Genomic DNA, 24,833 nt, shown 5'->3' with positions numbered 1-24,833 from the left:
ATTGCCATGTCATGTGTGTGTATAAATTAGCCATTGCGATGGCAGCTGCAGCATGAGACGTCTCTGCGTGTCAGGAGAGCTGCAGTGTTTGCGGCTGGTCAGATCTGATGTAAATGCTGTGTGACTGCTTAATGTGCGGCGATGGTACCGATTACACAGGAGGGCGACATTGGATGATAATGAGAAGGCAGCAGTGGGCGTGGTTATGGCGGCTGTGCCTCTGCATTAGCATATATTAGCAACTGCGATCTGTAAGCGACTGCAACTGCATTTGCTTCCGCTGCTGAATCAGGCACATAGTGCGATAATGCAAATGTCATTTACCCTCCATCAACCAGGGACAGCAATCTAGGCTAACATTGTATTTATGCTTGTTCTGATAATTCCCAATATTACAGTACTGCAAATACCGCTGCAATTTCTATATATTTCTAGACGCTCATACACATCGTTTTTCTCCTGTGTGACGTTTCTGATGACAAAAAAAAGAGCAGATTTCTGTGTAAAACATTTCCCACACTCAGCACATGGAAATCGTTTCTCACCTGTGTGACTTCTATGATGTATAAGAGCTGATTTGTGTGTAAAATATTTCCCACACTCAGAACATGGAAATGGCCTCTCACCTGTGTGAATTCTCTGATGTGTAACAAGATCTGATTTATGTGTAAACCATTTCCCACACTCAGAGCATGAAAATGGTTTCTCATCTGTGTGACTTCTCTGATGTGTAACAAGATGTGATTTCCTTGTAAAATATTTCCCACACTCAGAGCATTGAAATGGTTTCTCACCTGTGTGAGTTCGCTGATGTGTGTAAAACATTTCCCACATTCAGAACATGAAAATAGTTTCTCACCTGTGTGAATTCTCCGATGTGTAACTAGATCTATTTTCCGTGTTAAACATTTTCCACAATCGGAACATGAAAATGGCCTCACCTGTGTGGTGTCTCTGATGTGTTGCAAGAGCAAATTTCTCTGTAAAACATTTTCCACACTCAGAGCATGAAAATGGCCTCTCATCTGTGTGAGTTCTCTTATGAGAAGCAAGTTTTGAATGACATATAAAACATTTTCCACACTCAGGACATGAAAATGGCCTCTCACCTGTGTGAGTTCTCTCATGTGTAACTAGATCTGATTTCTGTGTAAAACATTTCCCACATTCATAACATGAAAATGGTTTCTCACCTGTGTGAATTCTCTGATGTGTAACAAGATTTGTTTTATGTGTAAAACATTTCCCACACTCAGAGCATGGAAATGGTTTCTCACCTGTGTGAGTTCTCTGATGTTTAACAAGAGCTGATTTATGTATAAAACATTTCTCACACTCAGAACATGAATATGGCCTCTCATTTGTGTGAATCTTTGTGTGTCTAGTAAGATCACTTTTCAGAGTAAAACATTTCCCACACTCAGAACACAGAAAAGGCCTCTCAGCTGCGTGTACTCTCTTCTGATGTATAGAAAGACTGATCCGCTTGGTAAAACTTTTCCCACACTCAGAACAAGACAATGGTTTATCACCTGTGTGATCTGAGCTGTGTGTAATACTACTGGGATTTTCAGGGGAACATTCCTCATGGTTAGAGGGATCAGAGGATATATCTGCACTGTGAGATGCTGGATGTATACTGGGGATAATGGGGGTTCCTCCTGGAGAGTCCTGTGAGAAGTTATCGACTAGGTCACAATCTGGAGATAATATGAGACATCTGCCCGAGTTATTCCTGCTGCTGTGTCCATCTGCTGGGAACAGAATAATTATATGGGAATTAGCACCCCTGCAGAACTATACCATCCTGTGTAACTATAATAAGACATGCCCGGCTGTACCCAAACATCTCCATACTGTGTAACTATAAGAAGTGCCCGGCTTTATCCTAACATCTCCATACTGTGTAACTATAATAAGACGTGCCCGGCTGTACCCAAACATCTCCATACTGTGTAACTATAAGACGTGCCTGGCTGTTCCCAAACATCTCCATACTGTGTAGCTATAATAAGACGTGCTCGGCTGTACCCCAATATCTCATATTGTGTAACTATAAGACGTGCTCGGCTGTACCCCAACATCCCCATACTGTGTAACTATAAGACATGCCCGGCTGTACCCCAATATCTCATATTGTGTAACTATAATAAGACATGTCCGGCTGTACCCCAACATCTCCATACTGTGTAAGTATAATAAGACGTGCTCGTTTGTAGACCCAACATCTCCATACTGTGTAACTATAATAAGACGTGCCCGGCTGTACCCCAACATCTCCATACTGTGTAACTATAATAAGACGTGCCCGGCTGTACCCCAACATCTCCATACTGTGTAACTATAAGACATGCCCATCTGTACCCCAACATTTCCATACTGTGTAACTATAATAAGACGTGCCCGGCTGTACCCAACATCTCCATACTGTGTAACTATAATAAGACATGCCCGGCTGTACCCCAATATCTCCATACTGTGTAACTATAAGAAGTGCTCGGCTGTACCCCCATCTCCATACTGTGTAACCATATCACACACAGGACATACTAGCTGTATCCTGCTGTGTCCTCACACTCTCCATATCTCCATCTCAGTATGTGTAACAGAGTGCAGGCATGGTCTATACATTATATCACACACAGGACATACTAGCTGTACCCTGCTGTGTCCTCACACTCTCCATATATCCATCTCAGTATGTGTAACAGAGTGCAGACATGGTCTATACATTATATCACACACAGGTCATACTAGCTGCACCCTGCTGTGTCCTCACACTCTCCATATCTCCATCTCAGTATGTGTAACAGAGTGCAGGCATGGTCTATATATTATATCACACACAGGTCATACTAGCTGCACCCTGCTGTATCATCACACTCTCCATATCTCCATCTCAGTATGTGTAACAGAGTGCAGGCATGGTCTATACATTATATCACACACAGGTCATACTAGGTGTACCCTGCTGTGTCCTCACACTCTCCGTATCTCCATCTCAGTATGTGTAACAGAGTGCATGCATGGTCTATACATTATATCACACACAGGTCATACTAGCTGTACCCTGCTGTGTCCTCACACTCTCCATATCTCCATCTCAGTATGTGTAACAGAGTGCAGGCATGGTCTATACATTATATCACACACAGGTCATACTAGCTGTATCCTGCTGCGTCCTCACACTCTCCATATCTCCATCTTAGTATGTGTAACAGAGTGCAGGCATGGTCTATACATTATATCACACACAGGACATACTAGCTGTATCCTGCTGTGTCCTCACACTCTTCCTATCTCCATCTCAGTATGTGTAACAGAGTGCAGGCATGGTCTATGCATTATATCACACACAGGTCATACTAGCTGTATCCTGCTGTGTCCTCACACTCTCCATATCTCCTTCTCAGTATGTGTAACAGAGTGCAGGCATGGTCTATACATTATATCACACACAGGACATACTAGCTGCACCCTGCTGTGTCCTCACACTCTCCGTATCTCCTTCTCAGTATGTGTAACAGAGTGCAGGCATGGCCTATACATTATATCACACACAGGACATACTAGCTGCACCCTGCTGTATCCTCACACTCTCCGTATCTCCATCTCAGTATGTGTAACAGAGTGCAGGCATGGTCTATACATTATATCACACACAGGACATACTAGCTGCACCCTGCTGTGTCCTCACACTCTCCGTATCTCCATCTCAGTATGTGTAACAGAGTGCAGGCATGGTCTATACATTATATCACACACAGGACATACTAGCTGCATCCTGCTATGTCCTCACACTCTCCATATCTCCATCTCAGTATGTGTAACAGAGTGCAGGCATGGTCTATACATTATATCACACACAGGACATACTAGCTGTATCCTGCTGTGTCCTCACACTCTCCATATCTCCATCTCAGTATGTGTAACAGAGTGCAGGCATGGTCTATACATTATATCACACACAGGTCATACTACCTGTATCCTGCTGTGTCCTCACACTCTCCATATCTCCATCTCAGTATGTGTAACAGAGTGCAGGCATGGTCTATACATTATAATACACACAGGACATACTAGCTGTATCCTGCTGTGTCCTCACACTCTCCATATCTCCATCTCAGTATGTGTAACAGAGTGCAGGCATGGTCTATACATTATATCACACACAGGACATACTAGCTGTACCCTGCTGTGTCCTCACACTCTCCTGATCTCCATCTCAGTATGTGTAACAGAGTGCTGGCATGGTCTATACATTATATCACACACAGGTCATACTAGCTGCACCCTGCTGTATCCTCACACTCTCCGGATCTCCATCTTAGTATGTGTAACAGAGTGCAGGCATGGTCTATACATTATATCACACACAGGTCATACTAGCTGCACCCTGCTGTGTCCTCACACTCTTCCTATCTCCATCTCAGTATGTGTAACAGAGTGCAGGCATAGTCTATACATTATATCACACACAGGTCATACTAGCTGTATCCTGCTGTGTCCTCACACTCTCCATATCTCCATCTCAGTATGTGTAACAGAGTGCAGGCATGGTCTATACATTATATCACACACAGGTCATACTAGGTGTACCCTGCTGTGTCCTCACACTCTCCATATCTCCATCTCAGTATGTGTAACAGAGTGCTGGCATGGTCTATACATTATATCACACACAGGTCATACTAGCTGCACCCTGCTGTATCCTCACACTCTCCGGATCTCCATCTTAGTATGTGTAACAGAGTGCAGGCATAGTCTATACATTATATCACACACAGGTCATACTAGCTGTATCCTGCTGTGTCCTCACACTCTCCATATCTCCATCTCAGTATGTGTAACAGAGTGCAGGCATGGTCTATACATTATATCACACACAGGACATACTAGCTGTATCCTGCTGTGTCCTCACACTCTCCATATCTCCATCTCAGTATGTGTAACAGAGTGCAGGCATGGTCTATACATTATATCACACACAGGTCATACTAGCTGTATCCTGCTGTGTCCTCACACTCTCCATATCTCCATCTCAGTATGTGTAACAGAGTGCAGGCATAGTCTATACATTATATCACACACAGGTCATACTAGCTGTATCCTGCTGTGTCCTCACACTCTCCATATCTCCATCTCAGTATGTGTAACAGAGTGCAGGCATGGTCTATACATTATATCACACACAGGTCATACTAGCTGTATCCTGCTGTGTCCTCACACTCTCCATATCTCCATCTCAGTATGTGTAACAGAGTGCAGGCATGGTCTATACATTATATCACACACAGGTCATACTAGCTGCACCCTGCTGTGTCCTCACACTCTCCATATATCCATCTCAGTGTGTGTAATAGAGAGCAGGCATGGTCTATACATTATATCACACACAGGTCATACTAGCTGCACCCTGCTGTGTCCTCACACTCTCCATATATCCATCTCAGTGTGTGTAATAGAGAGCAGGCATGGTCTATATATTATATCACACACAGGACATACTAGCTGCATCCTGCTGTGTCCTCACACTCTCCATATCTCCATCTCAGTATGTGTAACAGGGTGCAGGCATGGTCTATACATTATATCACACACAGGTCATACTAGCTGTATCCTGCTGTGTCCTCACACTCTCCATATCTCCATCTCAGTATGTGTAACAGAGTGCAGGCATGGTCTATACATTATATCACACACAGGACATACTAGCTGTATCCTGCTGTGTCCTCACACTCTCCATATCTCCATCTCAGTATGTGTAACAGAGTGCAGGCATGGTCTATACATTATATCACACACAGGACATACTAGCTGTATCCTGCTGTGTCCTCACACTCTCCATATCTCCATCTCAGTATGTGTAACAGAGTGCAGGCATGGTCTATACATTATATCACACACAGGTCATACTAGCTGCATCCTGCTGTGTCCTCACACTCTCCATATCTCCATCTCAGTATGTGTAACAGGGTGCAGGCATGGTCTATACATTATATCACACACAGGTCATACTAGCTGTACCCTGCTGTGTCCTCACACTCTCCATATCTCCATCTCAGTATGTGTAACAGAGAGCAGGCATGGTCTATACATTATATCACACACAGGTCATACTAGCTGTATCCTGCTGTGTCCTCACACTCTCCATATCTCCATCTCAGTATGTGTAACAGAGTGCAGGCATGGTCTATACATTATATCACACACAGGTCATACTAGCTGCACCCTGCTGTGTCCTCACACTCTCCGGATCTCCATCTTAGTATGTGTAACAGAGTGCAGGCATAGTCTATACATTATATCACACACAGGTCATACTAACTGTATTCTGCTGTGTCCTCACACTCTCCATATCTCCATCTCAGTATGTGTAACAGAGTGCAGGCATGGCCTATACATTATATCACACACAGGACATACTAGCTGTATCCTGCTGTGTCCTCACACTCTCCATATCTCCATCTCAGTATGTGTAACAGAGTGCAGGCATGGTCTATACATTATATCACACACAGGTCATACTAGCTGTATCCTGCTGTGTCCTCACACTCTCCATATCTCCATCTCAGTATGTGTAACAGAGTGCAGGCATGGTCTATACATTATATCACACACAGGTCATACTAGCTGTATCCTGCTGTGTCCTCACACTCTCCATATCTCCATCTCAGTATGTGTAACAGAGTGCAGGCATGGTCTATACATTATATCACACACAGGTCATACTAGCTGCACCCTGCTGTGTCCTCACACTCTCCATATATCCATCTCAGTGTGTGTAATAGAGAGCAGGCATGGTCTATATATTATATCACACACAGGACATACTAGCTGCATCCTGCTGTGTCCTCACACTCTCCATATCTCCATCTCAGTATGTGTAACAGGGTGCAGGCATGGTCTATACATTATATCACACACAGGTCATACTAGCTGTATCCTGCTGTGTCCTCACACTCTCCATATCTCCATCTCAGTATGTGTAACAGAGTGCAGGCATGGTCTATACATTATATCACACACAGGTCATACTAGCTGCATCCTGCTGTGTCCTCACACTCTCCATATCTCCATCTCAGTATGTGTAACAGGGTGCAGGCATGGTCTATACATTATATCACACACAGGTCATACTAGCTGTACCCTGCTGTGTCCTCACACTCTCCATATCTCCATCTCAGTATGTGTAACAGAGAGCAGGCATGGTCTATACATTATATCACACACAGGTCATACTAGCTGTATCCTGCTGTGTCCTCACACTCTCCATATCTCCATCTCAGTATGTGTAACAGAGTGCAGGCATGGTCTATACATTATATCACACACAGGTCATACTAGCTGTACCCTGCTGTGTCCTCACACTCTCCATATCTCCATCTCAGTATGTGTAACAGAGTGCAGGCATGGTCTATACATTATATCACACACAGGTCATACTAGCTGCACCCTGCTGTGTCCTCACACTCTCCGGATCTCCATCTTAGTATGTGTAACAGAGTGCAGGCATAGTCTATACATTATATCACACACAGGTCATACTAACTGTATTCTGCTGTGTCCTCACACTCTCCATATCTCCATCTCAGTATGTGTAACAGAGTGCAGGCATGGCCTATACATTATATCACACACAGGACATACTAGCTGTATCCTGCTGTGTCCTCACACTCTCCATATCTCCATCTCAGTATGTGTAACAGAGTGCAGGCATGGTCTATACATTATATCACACACAGGTCATACTAGCTGTATCCTGCTGTGTCCTCACACTCTCCATATCTCCATCTCAGTATGTGTAACAGAGTGCAGGCATGGTCTATACATTATATCACACACAGGTCATACTAGCTGCATCCTTCTGTGTCCTCACACTCTCCGGATCTCCATCTCAGTATGTGTAACAGAGTGCAGGCATGGTCTATACATTATATCACACACAGGACATACTAGCTGCATCCTTCTGTGTCCTCACACTCTCCATATCTCCATCTCAGTATGTGTAACAGAGTGCAGGCATGGTCTATACATTATATCACACACAGGTCATACTAGCTGTATCCTGCTGTGTCCTCACACTCTCCATATCTCCATCTCAGTATGTGTAACAGAGTGCAGGCATGGTCTATACATTATATCACACACAGGTCATACTAGCTGCACCCTGCTGTATCCTCACACTCTCCGGATCTCCATCTTAGTATGTGTAACAGAGTGCAGGCATGGTCTATACATTATATCACACACAGGTCATACTAGCTGTATCCTGCTGTGTCCTCACACTCTCCATATCTCCATCTCAGTATGTGTAACAGAGTGCAGGCATGGTCTATACATTATATCACACACAGGTCATACTAGGTGTACCCTGCTGTGTCCTCACACTCTCCATATCTCCATCTCAGTATGTGTAACAGAGTGCTGGCATGGTCTATACATTATATCACACACAGGTCATACTAACTGTATTCTGCTGTGTCCTCACACTCTCCGTATCTCCATCTCAGTATGTGTAACATAGTGCAGGCATGGTCTATACATTATATCACACACAGGTCATACTAGCTGTATCCTGCTGTGTCCTCACACTCTCCATATCTCCATCTCAGTATGTGTAACAGAGTGCAGGCATGGTCTATACATTATATCACACACAGGACATACTAGCTGCACCCTGCTGTGTCCTCACACTCTCCATATCTCCATCTCAGTATGTCTAACAGAGTGCAGGCATGGTCTATACATTATATCACACACAGGTCATACTAGCTGTATCCTGCTGTGTCCTCACACTCTCCATATCTCCATCTCAGTATGTGTAACAGAGTGCAGGCATGGTCTATACATTATATCACACACAGGACATACTAGCTGTACCCTGCTGTGTCCTCACACTCTCCATATCTCCATCTCAGTATGTGTAACATAGTGCAGGCATGGTCTATACATTATATCACACACAGGTCATACTAGCTGTATCCTGCTGTGTCCTCACACTCTCCATATCTCCATCTCAGTATGTGTAACAGAGTGCAGGCATGGTCTATACATTATATCACACACAGGACATACTAGCTGTATCCTGCTGTCCTCACACTCTCCATATCTCCATCTCAGTATGTGTAACAGAGTGCAGGCATGGTCTATACATTATATCACACACAGGTCATACTAGCTGCATCTTGCTGTGTCCTCACACTCTCCATATCTCCATCTCAGTATGTGTAACAGAGTGCAGGCATGGTCTATACATTATATCACACACAGGTCATACTAGCTGTATCCTGCTGTGTCCTCACACTCTCCATATCTCCATCTTAGTATGTGTAACAGAGTGCAGGCATGGTCTATACATTATATCACACACAGGACATACTAGCTGTATCCTGCTGTGTCCTCACACTCTTCCTATCTCCATCTCAGTATGTGTAACAGAGTGCAGGCATGGTCTATGCATTATATCACACACAGGTCATACTAGCTGTATCCTGCTGTGTCCTCACACTCTCCATATCTCCATCTCAGTATGTGTAACAGAGTGCAGGCATGGTCTATACATTATATCACACACAGGTCATACTAGCTGTATCCTGCTGTGTCCTCACACTCTCCATATCTCCATCTCAGTATGTGTAACAGAGTGCAGGCATGGTCTATACATTATATCACACACAGGTCATACTAGCTGTATCCTGCTGTGTCCTCACACTCTCCATATCTCCATCTCAGTATGTGTAACAGAGTGCAGGCATGGTCTATACATTATATCACACACAGGTCATACTAGCTGTATCCTGCTGTGTCCTCACACTCTCCATATCTCCATCTCAGTATGTGTAACAGAGTGCTGGCATGGTCTATACATTATATCACACACAGGTCATACTAGCTGCACCCTGCTGTGTCCTCACACTCTCCATATATCCATCTCAGTGTGTGTAATAGAGAGCAGGCATGGTCTATACATTATATCACACACAGGTCATACTAGCTGCACCCTGCTGTGTCCTCACACTCTCCATATATCCATCTCAGTGTGTGTAATAGAGAGCAGGCATGGTCTATATATTATATCACACACAGGACATACTAGCTGCATCCTGCTGTGTCCTCACACTCTCCATATCTCCATCTCAGTATGTGTAACAGAGTGCAGGCATGGTCTATACATTATATCACACACAGGACATACTAGCTGCATCCTGCTGTGTCCTCACACTCTCCATATCTCCATCTCAGTATGTGTAACAGGGTGCAGGCATGGTCTATACATTATATCACACACAGGTCATACTAGCTGTATCCTGCTGTGTCCTCACACTCTCCATATCTCCATCTCAGTATGTGTAACAGAGTGCAGGCATGGTCTATACATTATATCACACACAGGACATACTAGCTGTATCCTGCTGTGTCCTCACACTCTCCATATCTCCATCTCAGTATGTGTAACAGAGTGCAGGCATGGTCTATACATTATATCACACACAGGACATACTAGCTGTATCCTGCTGTGTCCTCACACTCTCCATATCTCCATCTCAGTATGTGTAACAGAGTGCAGGCATGGTCTATACATTATATCACACACAGGTCATACTAGCTGCATCCTGCTGTGTCCTCACACTCTCCATATCTCCATCTCAGTATGTGTAACAGGGTGCAGGCATGGTCTATACATTATATCACACACAGGTCATACTAGCTGTACCCTGCTGTGTCCTCACACTCTCCATATCTCCATCTCAGTATGTGTAACAGAGAGCAGGCATGGTCTATACATTATATCACACACAGGTCATACTAGCTGTATCCTGCTGTGTCCTCACACTCTCCATATCTCCATCTCAGTATGTGTAACAGAGTGCAGGCATGGTCTATACATTATATCACACACAGGTCATACTAGCTGTACCCTGCTGTGTCCTCACACTCTCCATATCTCCATCTCAGTATGTGTAACAGAGTGCAGGCATGGTCTATACATTATATCACACACAGGTCATACTAGCTGCACCCTGCTGTGTCCTCACACTCTCCGGATCTCCATCTTAGTATGTGTAACAGAGTGCAGGCATAGTCTATACATTATATCACACACAGGTCATACTAACTGTATTCTGCTGTGTCCTCACACTCTCCATATCTCCATCTCAGTATGTGTAACAGAGTGCAGGCATGGCCTATACATTATATCACACACAGGACATACTAGCTGTATCCTGCTGTGTCCTCACACTCTCCATATCTCCATCTCAGTATGTGTAACAGAGTGCAGGCATGGTCTATACATTATATCACACACAGGTCATACTAGCTGCATCCTTCTGTGTCCTCACACTCTCCGGATCTCCATCTCAGTATGTGTAACAGAGTGCAGGCATGGTCTATACATTATATCACACACAGGACATACTAGCTGCATCCTTCTGTGTCCTCACACTCTCCATATCTCCATCTCAGTATGTGTAACAGAGTGCAGGCATGGTCTATACATTATATCACACACAGGTCATACTAGCTGTATCCTGCTGTGTCCTCACACTCTCCATATCTCCATCTCAGTATGTGTAACAGAGTGCAGGCATGGTCTATACATTATATCACACACAGGTCATACTAGCTGCACCCTGCTGTATCCTCACACTCTCCGGATCTCCATCTTAGTATGTGTAACAGAGTGCAGGCATGGTCTATACATTATATCACACACAGGTCATACTAGCTGTATCCTGCTGTGTCCTCACACTCTCCATATCTCCATCTCAGTATGTGTAACAGAGTGCAGGCATGGTCTATACATTATATCACACACAGGTCATACTAGGTGTACCCTGCTGTGTCCTCACACTCTCCATATCTCCATCTCAGTATGTGTAACAGAGTGCTGGCATGGTCTATACATTATATCACACACAGGTCATACTAACTGTATTCTGCTGTGTCCTCACACTCTCCGTATCTCCATCTCAGTATGTGTAACATAGTGCAGGCATGGTCTATACATTATATCACACACAGGTCATACTAGCTGTATCCTGCTGTGTCCTCACACTCTCCATATCTCCATCTCAGTATGTGTAACAGAGTGCAGGCATGGTCTATACATTATATCACACACAGGACATACTAGCTGCACCCTGCTGTGTCCTCACACTCTCCATATCTCCATCTCAGTATGTCTAACAGAGTGCAGGCATGGTCTATACATTATATCACACACAGGTCATACTAGCTGTATCCTGCTGTGTCCTCACACTCTCCATATCTCCATCTCAGTATGTGTAACAGAGTGCAGGCATGGTCTATACATTATATCACACACAGGACATACTAGCTGTACCCTGCTGTGTCCTCACACTCTCCATATCTCCATCTCAGTATGTGTAACATAGTGCAGGCATGGTCTATACATTATATCACACACAGGTCATACTAGCTGTATCCTGCTGTGTCCTCACACTCTCCATATCTCCATCTCAGTATGTGTAACAGAGTGCAGGCATGGTCTATACATTATATCACACACAGGACATACTAGCTGTATCCTGCTGTCCTCACACTCTCCATATCTCCATCTCAGTATGTGTAACAGAGTGCAGGCATGGTCTATACATTATATCACACACAGGTCATACTAGCTGCATCTTGCTGTGTCCTCACACTCTCCATATCTCCATCTCAGTATGTGTAACAGAGTGCAGGCATGGTCTATACATTATATCACACACAGGTCATACTAGCTGTATCCTGCTGTGTCCTCACACTCTCCATATCTCCATCTCAGTATGTGTAACAGAGTGCAGGCATGGTCTATACATTATATCACACACAGGACATACTAGCTGTATCCTGCTGTCCTCACACTCTCCATATCTCCATCTCAGTATGTGTAACAGAGTGCAGGCATGGTCTATACATTATATCACACACAGGTCATACTAGCTGCATCTTGCTGTGTCCTCACACTCTCCATATCTCCATCTCAGTATGTGTAACAGAGTGCAGGCATGGTCTATACATTATATCACACACAGGACATACTAGCTGTATCCTGCTGTGTCCTCACACTCTCCATATCTCCATCTCAGTATGTGTAACAGAGTGCAGGCATGGTCTATACATTATATCACACACAGGACATACTAGCTGTATCCTGCTGTGTCCTCACACTCTCCATATCTCCATCTCAGTATGTGTAACAGAGTGCAGGCATGGTCTATACATTATATCACACACAGGACATACTAGCTGTATCCTACTGTGTCCTCACACTCTCCATATCTCCATCTCAGTATGTGTAACAGAGCGCAGGCATGGTCTATACATTATATCACACACAGGTCATACTAGCTGCACTCTGCTGTGTCCTCACACTCTCCATATCTCCATCTCAGTATGTGTAACAGAGCGCAGGCATGGTCTATACATTATATCACACACAGGTCATACTAGCTGCACTCTGCTGTGTCCTCACACTCTCCATATCTCCATCTCAGTATGTGTAACAGAGCGCAGGCATGGTCTATACATTATATCACACACAGGTCATACTAGCTGTACCCTGCTGTGTCCTCACACTCTCCATATCTCCATTACAGTATGTGTAACAGAGCGCAGGCATGGTCTATACATTATATCACACACAGGTCATACTAGCTGTATCCTGCTGTGTCCTCACACTCTCCGTATCTCCATCTCAGTATGTGTAACAGAGTGCAGGCATGGTCTATACATTATATCACGCACAGGACATACTAGCTGTATCCTGCTGTGTCCTCACACTCTCAGTATCTCCATCTCAATATGTGTAACAGAGTGCAGGCATGGTCTATACATTATATCACACACGTTATACTAGCTGCATCCTGCTGTGTCCTCACACTCTCCATATCTTCATCTCAGTATGTGTAACAGAGTGCAGGCATGGTCTATATATTATATCACACACAGGACATACTAGCTGCACCCTGCTGTGTCCTCACACTCTCCGTATCTCCATCTCAGTATGTGTAACAGAGTGCAGGCATGGTCTATACATTATAGCACACACGTCATACTAGCTGCATCCTGCTGTGTCCTCACACTCTCCGATCTCCATCTTAGTATGTGTAACAGAGCGCAGACATGGTCTATACATTATATCACACACAGGTCATACTAGCTGTATCCTGCTGTGTCCTCACACTCTCCATATCTCCATCTCAGTATGTGTAACAGAGTGCAAGCATGGTCTATACATTATATCACACACAGGTCATACTAGCTGCACCCTGCTGTGTCCTCACACTCTCCATATCTCCATCTCAGTATGTGTAACAGTGTGCAGGCATGGTCTATACATTATATCACACACAGGACATACTAGCTGTATCCTGCTGTGTCCTCACACTCTCCATATCTCCATCTCAGTATGTGTAACAGAGTGCAGGCATGGTCTATACATTATATCACACACAGGACATACTAGCTGTACCCTGCTGTGTCCTCACACTCTCCATATCTCCATCTCAGTATGTGTAACAGAGTGCAGGCATGGTCTATACATTATATCACACACAGGTCATACTAGCTGTATCCTGCTGTGTCCTCACACTCTCCATATCTCCATCTCAGTGTGTGTAATAGAGAGCAGGCATGGTCTATACATTATATCACACACAGGTCATACTAGCTGCATCCTGCCGTGTCCTCACACTCTCCATATATCCATCTCAGTATGTGTAACAGGGTGCAGGCATGGTCTATACATTATATCACACACAGGTCATACTAGCTGTATCCTGCTGTGTCCTCACACTCTCCATATCTCCATCTCAGTATGTGTAACAGAGTGCAGGCATGGTCTATACATTATATCACACACAGGACATACTAGCTGTATCCTGCTGTGTCCTCACACTCTCCATATCTCCATCTCAGTATGTGTAACAGAGTGCTGGCATGGTCTATACATTATATCACACACAGGACATACTAGCTGCACCCTGCTGTATCCTCACACTCTCCGGATCTCCATCTCAGTATGTGTAACAGAGTGCAGGCATGGTCTATACATTATATCACACACAGGTCATACTAGGTGTACCCTGCTGTGTCCTCACACTCTCCATATCTCCATCTCAGTATGTGTAACAGAGTGCTGGCATGGTCTATACATTATATCACACACAGGTCATACTAGCTGTATCCTGCTGTGTCCTCACACTCTCCATATCTCCATCTCAGTATGTGTAACAGAGTGCAGGCATGGTCTATACATTATATCACACACAGGTCATACTAGCTGTATCCTGCTGTGTCCTCACACTCTCCATATCTCCATCTCAGTATGTGTAACAGAGTGCAGGCATGGTCTATACATTATATCACACAGGACATACTAGCTGTGTCCTCACACTCTCCATATCTCCATCTCAGTATGTGTAACAGAGTGCAGGCATGGTCTATACATTATATCACACACAGGACATACTAGCTGCACCCTGCTGTGTCCTCACACTCTCCATATCTCCATCTCAGTATGTGTAACAGAGTGCAGGCATGGTCTATACATTATATCACACACAGGACATACTAGCTGTATCCTGCTGTTTCCTCACACTCTCCATATCTCCATCTCAGTATGTGTAACAGAGTGCAGGCATGGTCTATACATTATATCACACACAGGTCATACTAGCTGTATCCTGCTGTGTCCTCACACTCTCCATATCTCCATCTCAGTATGTGTAACAGAGTGCAGGCATGGTCTATACATTATATCACACACAGGACATACTAGCTGTATCCTGCTGTGTCCTCACACTCTCCATATCTCCATCTCAGTATGTGTAACAGAGTGCAGGCATGGTCTATACATTATATCACACACAGGTCATACTAGTTGCATCCTGCTGTGTCCTCACACTCTCCGGATCTCTATCTCAGTAAATGTAAAATAACCAGTTTGTATCTCTCTAGGAATTAATATCTTCACTGGAGGTTAGATACGCTCTAGCCTCTAAGGGGATATACTGGAACATGCACAATGGAACAGAAGAATCCACATTTTAAACAATCGGGATCCACCATTACCCTCGCTGTGGACCTCCAGGCAGAAAATGTAATACTTTCCTAAAAGATATTTATACAGGTCTGGTTCATATCTCTGGTAAAACAGAATAAAATCAGTACAAGAAATCACATGCAAAGATGTTATTACCATAAGTGATCATTGATAATGTCAGGCAGTAGTGGTCAGGAAGGATCATGGGTAATATCCCATTGAAGGGCATGGGGAGGAACATCGACAAAGGTAATTTTTGTAGTGGACAGTAAAGAACATGAGTAGCTGGTAGCAGACAAAGATATGAGTGTGTGGAGGAGACTGGTCAGATCTCTGGGCTGGTAACACACAGTGACATGATGTGAGGGGGAGAGCAGGAGTATAATAGGGGCTGATGGCTCCTGATGTATGAGATAAACCAGAGAGTGTGGGGAGGAGACTGGTCAGATCTCTGGGCTGGTAACACACAGTAACATGATGTGAGGGGGAGAGCAGGAGTATAATAGGGGCTGAGGGCTCCTGATGTATGAGATACACCAGAGAGTGTGTGGAGGAGACTGGTCAGATCTCTGGGCTGGTAACACACAGTGACATGATGTGAAGAGGAGAGCAGGAGTATAATAGAGGCTGATGGCTCCTGATGTATGAGATACACCAGAGAGTGTGGGGAGGAGACTGGTCAGATCTCTGGGCTGGTAACACACAGTGACATGATGTGAGGGGGAGAGCAGGAGTATAATAGGGGCTGATGGCTCCTGATGTATGAGATAAACCAGAGAGTGTGGGTAGGAGACTGGTCAGATCTCTGGGCTGGTAACACACAGTAACATGATGTGAGGGGGAGAGCAGGAGTATAATAGGGGCTGAGGGCTCCTGATGTATGAGATACACCAGAGAGTGTGGGGAGGAGACTGGTCAGATCTCTGGGCTGGTAACACACAGTGACATGATGTGAAGAGGAGAGCAGGAGTATAATAGAGGCTGATGGCTCCTGATGTATGAGATACACCAGAGAGTGTGGGGAGGAGACTGGTCAGATCTCTGGGCTGGTAACACACAGTGACATGATGTGAGGGGGAAAGCAGGAGTATAATAATGGCGATGGCTCCTGACTCCCCCACTGTGCATATACATTTTATTCATTAGTTTGTACTGACAGAGGAGGGTGTAGGATAAGAGATTGCTGTAGTGACTGAATAGAGTGTGACTCTTTTCTGAAATAAGTGTTTATTACTCACCTGTGCTGACATCTGTAGGGTTTTCCTCCTCTTTACACTGCTTATCACTCCTCACATACGTCTCTTCTTCTCCCTCTGTATCTTCTACCTTTATATCAGTCATATACGTCTCTTCTTCTCCCTCTATATCTTCTGTCTTCATATTAGTCACATACGTCTGTTCTCCCTCTATAACTTCTACCTTCATATCAGTCACATACGTCTCTTCTTCTCCCTCTATATCTTCTGCCTTTATATCAGTCATATACGTCTCTTCTTCTCCCTCTATATCTTCTGTCTTCATATCAGTCACATACGTCTCTTCTTCTCCCTCTATATCTTCTGTCTTCATATCAGTCACATACGTCTCTTCTTCTCCCTCTATATCTTCTGTCTTCATATCAGTCACATACGTCTCTTCTTCTGCCTCTATATCTTCTGCCTTCATATCAGTCACATACGTCTCTTCTTCTCCCTCTATATCTTCTGTCTTCATATCAGTCACATACGTCTCTTCTTCTCCCTCTATATCTTCTGTCTTCATATCAGTCACATGCATCGCTTCTTTTCCCTCTATATCTTCTGCCTTCATATCAGTCATATACGTCTCTTCTCCCTCTATATCTCCTGTCGTCATATCAGGCACATACATCTCTTCTCCCTCTATAACTTCTACCTTTATATCAGTCACATACATCTCTTCTTCTCCCTCTGTATCTCCTACCTTAATATCAGCATGATCTTCACTCTGTGACCCATAAAACAATCAAGTCTAATTTAATTGAGAATAAACAGTAAAATAATCAGTGTATAATACACACACACAGATTCTCTATAGATCATATAGTCACAGTCACTTTGGTATACTGGTATCTACCTGATGCTCCTGTGGGGTCATGTGATTCTCCTCTGTATAATCCTGTGAATAAAGATGATGGGGACATCTCTATGTGGTATTTCTATTACTGGGTCCATCTATAGGAAACACAGTGACTGAGTACATTGTATATTTGTGCTTGTCAGGTAATGTGTGTATACAGGGCTCCCATACCTGCTCTACCCTGTACAATAAATGACAGTCTCCTCTTACCCAGTGATGTGAGGGGCCGGTGATTCTCCATCATCACGTCCTTGTACAGACCCGTGTTCCTCTATATATACCCCTTCCTGCATGGAGACATAGACAGTGACATCCTGACACCTTATAGGAACCTGACACACACAATGATACAGTCATCACCCAGACACATCCCCTAGTTGTACTGTCATGTATTATTATTATAGATACAAGTGACGTTAGTGACACTCTCAGATCCCCTCACCTCTCCAGTCATGTCCCTGTATTATTACTATAGATATAAGTGATGTCACTGTGACACTCCCAGATCCCATCACCTCCCCAGTCATGTCCCTGTATTATTAATATAGATATAAGTGGTCACTGTGACACTCCCAGATCCCCTCACCTCCCCAGTCATATCCCTGTATTATTACTGTAGATATAAGTGATGTCACTGACACTCCCAGACCCTCTCACCTCCCCAGTCATGTCCCTGTATTATTACAATAGATACAAGTGATGTCACTGTGACACTCCCAGATCCCCTCACCTCCCCAGTCATGCCCCTGTATTATTACCAATGGTATTTTGGTAGAAAAATAGGTGGGTGGAACCATTCTTAGGGGAAGGGGCTGTGGCCAGAACTAAAATTGGAGTGGGGCATCAGCTGGTGCGTAACCAATATATTTTTTTTTAATTTGAAGTTTGGGCTGTGGGTAGGGAGCGCTGGACCAAGCTGGTATGCAGGGCAGGAAGGGCTGGACTAACAGGAAGTACAGAACAGGGCGGGCTGGATCTATTGTAGGCACAGGGATGTCTAGACATGGTGCGGGGGTGGCAAATGAAAGGGAAGGTTGGAGCTTAATGGGGGACACAAGGCAGGGAAGGCTGTATGGGGGAACCACATGGTAGGGAATGCTGGACTGGAGGGCGCCTGGTAGGGAAGGATGGACCTGGGTGGGCACAGTGCAGGGAATGCTGGACCTTGGGGGAGGCATAGGGCAGGGAGTGCTGTACCAATGGGGGGAGGGCAGGGAACACTGGTCTGTGAGGGAACTTGGAGGGAACGCTGGACTGGGGGCAGGGAGCACAGGGCAAGGAACACTAACTGACCTCTGGACTGGGGGGGATAGGTACCGGATCCGCATCCGTCCAGGAATGACAGCCATCAGTGCCGGCTCCGGTTGTGTTCGCACTCTGCAGGTCCGTATGAGTGCGACAATGCACTGCGCCCTGTGCGACACTGCCACCCCTTCCCTCCCCCCCTCACTTTTCCTTGATCATAAAGCTTCCTCAGCAGTGGCTGGGTGGAGGGTGGGGATGTCCTCTGGAGCCAGCCACATACAGTTCGCACTGCACGAGCTGATCCTCACAGTCATCTAGATTGAGGGACAGCCTCAGCATTTCAAAAAAGCTGGCGACTGCGAGTCAATCACAGCTCGCAGACCGGAAGCTGTTCCTGATTGGCTGCTGGTCAACAGGCTATGATTGTCTCATGGCTGGCAGCTTATCTGAAATGCTGCGGCTGTCACTTCTTGATGATTGCCATTGTAGCATGGCTGCTGGTCCGGGGGCAATTACTCGTTTTTGCAAGTGCCACTAAAATCATCTTTGCAGACAGGTTCAGGAACACCGTACCCGATGACATAATTTTGCTAAAGAGCTTCAGGAAGTCTGTTCCTGACCGTTCCCACTGTAAAATATACCTGATTATTACTATAGATATAAGTGATGTCACACTGACACTTCCAGATCCCCTCACCTCCCCAGTCATGTCCCTGTATTATTACTATAAATATAGGTGATGTCACTGGCACTCCCAGATCCTCTCACCTCCCCAGTCATGTCCCTGTATTATTACTATAGCTATAGGTGATGTCACTGTGACATTCCCCAGGATTTAGGGTCGATTCAATTAGACATGACAGTTGCATCCACAAGTAAGTACAGCTATATGCCACACTTACGGTGCCACCACACTCATATAAATATCCACGGTTGCGGGGTTAGATCGGGCCATGAGCGGAGCAAGTTGCGGGTAAGTTGGTTGCGATTTCAAGCCGTCGTAGCGGTAACTCACCCCTTTGCGTCTAATTGAATCAAAGCCATAGTATTCCCAGTCATTTCACTCCTGTCTTTGTCTTTAATATAGCATATACACTAGATAAGCTCACTTATCTAGTGTATACAAAAAACAGGGATCATACTTAAACGTGCACCACCGAAAGATGTACTTTGAAATCTGAGAGCTCTCATGGCAAAGGTTGTTTTAAATTACAAAAAAGCTCTATTTACTCAGGTAGTTACTGTAAGAGGCAATATGTGTATGTGTGTGTGTATGTGGTCGGGTGATAAGTGAGGGGTTATATTTTGCAACAAAGGTTAGTTTCTTTTTATCACTCTATATCAGCTCTAAGAAATATGGTGATAGAGAATCAGCCCTTAGACACATCCCCATCTAACAGCACTAGTAATACATGTGTCCTGTTATTCCCTAATAACTACAGGGTTATTACAGCTAGTGCTCCATCTACCACTGATCTGTATTATTGTATTACTGAGAATCAGACCTTAGTCACATCTCCATATAACAGCACTAGTAATACATGTGTCCTGTTATTCCCTAATAACTACAGGGTTATTACAGATGATGCTCCATCTACCACTGATCTGTATTATTGTATTACTGAGAATCAGACCTTAGTCACATCTCCATCTAACACCACTAGTAATACATGTGTCCTATTATTCCCTAATAACTACAGGGTTATTACAGATGATGCTCCATCTACCACTGATCTGTATTATTGTATTACTGAGAATCAGCCCTTAGTCACATCTCCATCTAACACCACTAGTAATACACGTGTCCTTTTATTCCCTAATAACTACAGGGTTATTACAGCTGATGCTCCATCTACCACTGATCTGTATTATTGTATTACTGAGAATCAGACCTTAGTCACATCTCCATCTGACACCACTAGTAATACATGTGTCCTGTTATTCCCTAATAACTACAGGGTTATTACAGCTGATGCTCCATCTACCACTGATCTGAATTATTGTATTACTGAGAATCAGACCTTAGTCACATCTCCATCTAACACCACTTGTAATACATGTGTCCTGTTATTCCCTAATAACTACAGGGTTATTACAGCTGATGCTCCATCTACCACTGATTTGTATTATTATATTACTGAGAATCAGACCTTAGTCACATCTCCATCTAACACCACTAGTAATACATGTGTCCTATTATTCCCTAATAACTACAGGGTTATTACAGATGATGCTCCATCTACCACTGATCTGTATTATTGTATTACTGAGAATCAGCCCTTAGTCACATCTCCATCTAACACCACTAGTAATACACGTGTCCTTTTATTCCCTAATAACTACAGGGTTATTACAGCTGATGCTCCATCTACCACTGATCTGTATTATTGTATTACTGAGAATCAGACCTTAGTCACATCTCCATCTGACACCACTAGTAATACATGTGTCCTGTTATTCCCTAATAACTACAGGGTTATTACAGCTGATGCTCCATCTACCACTGATCTGAATTATTGTATTACTGAGAATCAGACCTTAGTCACATCTCCATCTAACACCACTTGTAATACATGTGTCCTGTTATTCCCTAATAACTACAGGGTTATTACAGCTGATGCTCCATCTACCACTGATTTGTATTATTATATTACTGAGAATCAGCCCTTAGTCACATCTCCATCTAACACCACTAGTAATACATGTGTCCTGTTATTCCCTAATAACTACAGGGATATTACATCTGATGCTCCATCTACCACTGATCTGTATTATTGTATTACTGAGAATCAGACCTTAGTCACATCACCATCTAACACCTCTAGTAATACATGTGTCCTGTTATTCCCTAATAACTACAGGGTTATTACAGCTGATGCTCCATCTACCACTGATCTGTATTATTATATTACTGAGAATCAGCCCTTAGTCACATCCCCATATAACACCACTAGTAATACATGTGTCCTGTTATTCCCTAATAACTACAGGGTTATTACATCTGATGCTCCATCTACCACTGATCTGTATTATTGTATTACTGAGAATCAGCCCTTAGTCACATCTCCATCTGACACCACTAGTAATACACGGGTCCTGTTATTCCCTAATAACTACAGGGATATTACATCTGTTGCTCCATCTACCACTGTTCTGTAGTATTGTATCACTGAGAATGAGACCTTAGTCACATCTCCATCTAACCACTAGTAATACATGTGTCCGGTTATTCCCTAATAACTACAGGGTTATTACATCTGATGCTCCATCTACCACTGATGTGTATTATTGTATTACTGAGAATCAGCCCTTAGTCACATCTCCATCTAACACCACTAGTAATACATCTATCCTGTTATTCCCTAATAACTACAGGGATATTACATCTGATGCTCCATCTACCACTGATCTGTATTATTGTATTACTGAGAATATTAGTGGTATTGGCCAAGCAAGAGGAAATTGTTACCTACATGTGCATATAAATTGGCTAAAAGTGTATGGGATGTACTAAGGGCCACATCTGTGAGGGAACCTGGCAATCGGGTCCCTTGTTTCATCCTCGTCTACCGTATAACCAGAGGCCAGACTTTGTGAGGGAGAAAAGATCCAGACTAATATTGCGTTATTTATTAATGTGTGCTATTCTGTACAAGGAGACGGCTGGAAGACAGGAAAAATATTAAATCACAGGATAGTGACAATCTTACCTGTGGGAATGTTCTTCTGTCCACTACAGGTGTCTGCAATCATCAGAGGCTGGGAGGGGGCACTAGGAAAGAGATAGACTAAAGAGAATTAACACAGGTTGTAACCATAGTATCAGAGCCCCTAATATTAAAGTCGGTTACACACTCACATACTGTGTATATGTGTGTGTGTGTGTATATATATATATATATATATACATACATATATATATATATACACACATACACAGATTCTAAATGTATATATACACCAAGGGTGGGAGCATTGCTGCAAATAACTTAATTACTGGCAATTATATCATGTGATTAAAACTCATAGACACATAAATAGGTTACACTATAATACACAAACCATAAAAAGGCCAAAGGTCCTATTTTGTATCTAAAATCAAATGCGCAGACGCTTCAACTGGTTACCGACGCTTTATTACACAGAGGGAATCTACCTCCTTACACTAATAGTGATATATATATATATATATATATATATATATATTCCCCATACCTCTGAGCACTGGGTGATGATGTATGTGTCTGACCATAAATGATACAGATAATCAGTATATACGTCTCCCATCACACAGCTGGTCAGTGCTGAGGGGTTATTGGCCCTGGTTAGACCAGGCTTTATATCCTCTTTCTGTTACGTTCTGTGTATTTCCTGACTTATTGCGCTATACAGATAACACCTCGGTCATTTCTTACTGACACTATTACAGGTTACGTTATATTATTAGTAGGGTGAGTGCCCCAAAATATAGAGAGAACTTCCTGCTTCTGTTGTTACCTGTATAATGATAATGCAGCACCAGAGTCTGCTCCAGCTGTATTATAGTAACAAAGCATCTGCTGCACCTGTAATATACCAACACTGGCGTCTGCTCTACCTGTATATACATATTGCAGCACTAGAGGTTGCTCCAGCTGAACATAACACCAGGGTCTGTTACCCCTGTATTATATATAACACTGGTGTCTGCTCTGCCTGTATGATGAAAGTAATGAGGCACCACAGTCTGCTCCCCCTGTATAATAACAATAAATACCATCACCTGCTGCTTCTTCCTGATGTTAGTGGAATGCGACCCGGAAGCTGCCGACAAAAAAGAAACGCCCCCTGTTGATAACCACGCCCCGCACTACTCACCTCCGTGTAGCTATGGCTACTGTCTGCCCCGCCCCTCTAATCGAAGTAACCGCTCCCCCTCAGTGCGGTGATTGGCAGTAGCGAGTAGCCAATCAGGCAGCCACTGGCAACTGCCGCTAGCAGCTTCATCACTAGAGTAACACTATGACTGTCTAATGGTGTCCTCATGTACGGTGATCGGCGGCCATATTCTTATAGTCTACCAGTCACAGAGCAGAGGGGGCGGGGCCACAGGGGCTTTAGCTGCCATTTTGTCATAGACATTCCTGACAGCCGGAGCCAGGTAACGTGTCCATTATAAATTATATTATTATTAGATAGGGGGGAGGGGACCGTACAGTGATATATGAGGGGGAATAACACAGCTCCCAGCACACACTGATATGTGGTATTATTATATAGGGGAGAGGGGATCGTACAGTGATATATGAGGGGGAATAACACAGCTCCCAGCACACACTGATATGTGGTATTATTATTATATAGGGGAGAGGGGACTGTACAGTGATATATGAGGGGGAATAACACTGCTCCCAGCACACACTGATATGTGGTATTATTATTATATAGGGGAGAGGGG

General features: G+C 43.9%; 1 pseudogene; it reads right to left on the bottom strand.

Moving 5' to 3' along the window:
- Positions 1-341: 341 nt before the first annotated feature.
- On the bottom strand, positions 342-24,199 carry LOC148430595 (uncharacterized; annotated as a pseudogene).
- Positions 24,200-24,833: the final 634 nt, after the last annotated feature.

This window comes from Taudactylus pleione, unplaced genomic scaffold (assembly GCF_031769625.1).
Source record: "Taudactylus pleione unplaced genomic scaffold, aTauple2 ptg003562l, whole genome shotgun sequence".
Taxonomy (NCBI): domain Eukaryota; kingdom Metazoa; phylum Chordata; class Amphibia; order Anura; family Myobatrachidae; genus Taudactylus; species Taudactylus pleione.
The sequence above is the reverse complement of the archived record's forward strand: the minus strand, read 5'-3'. Positions and strand labels throughout refer to the sequence as shown.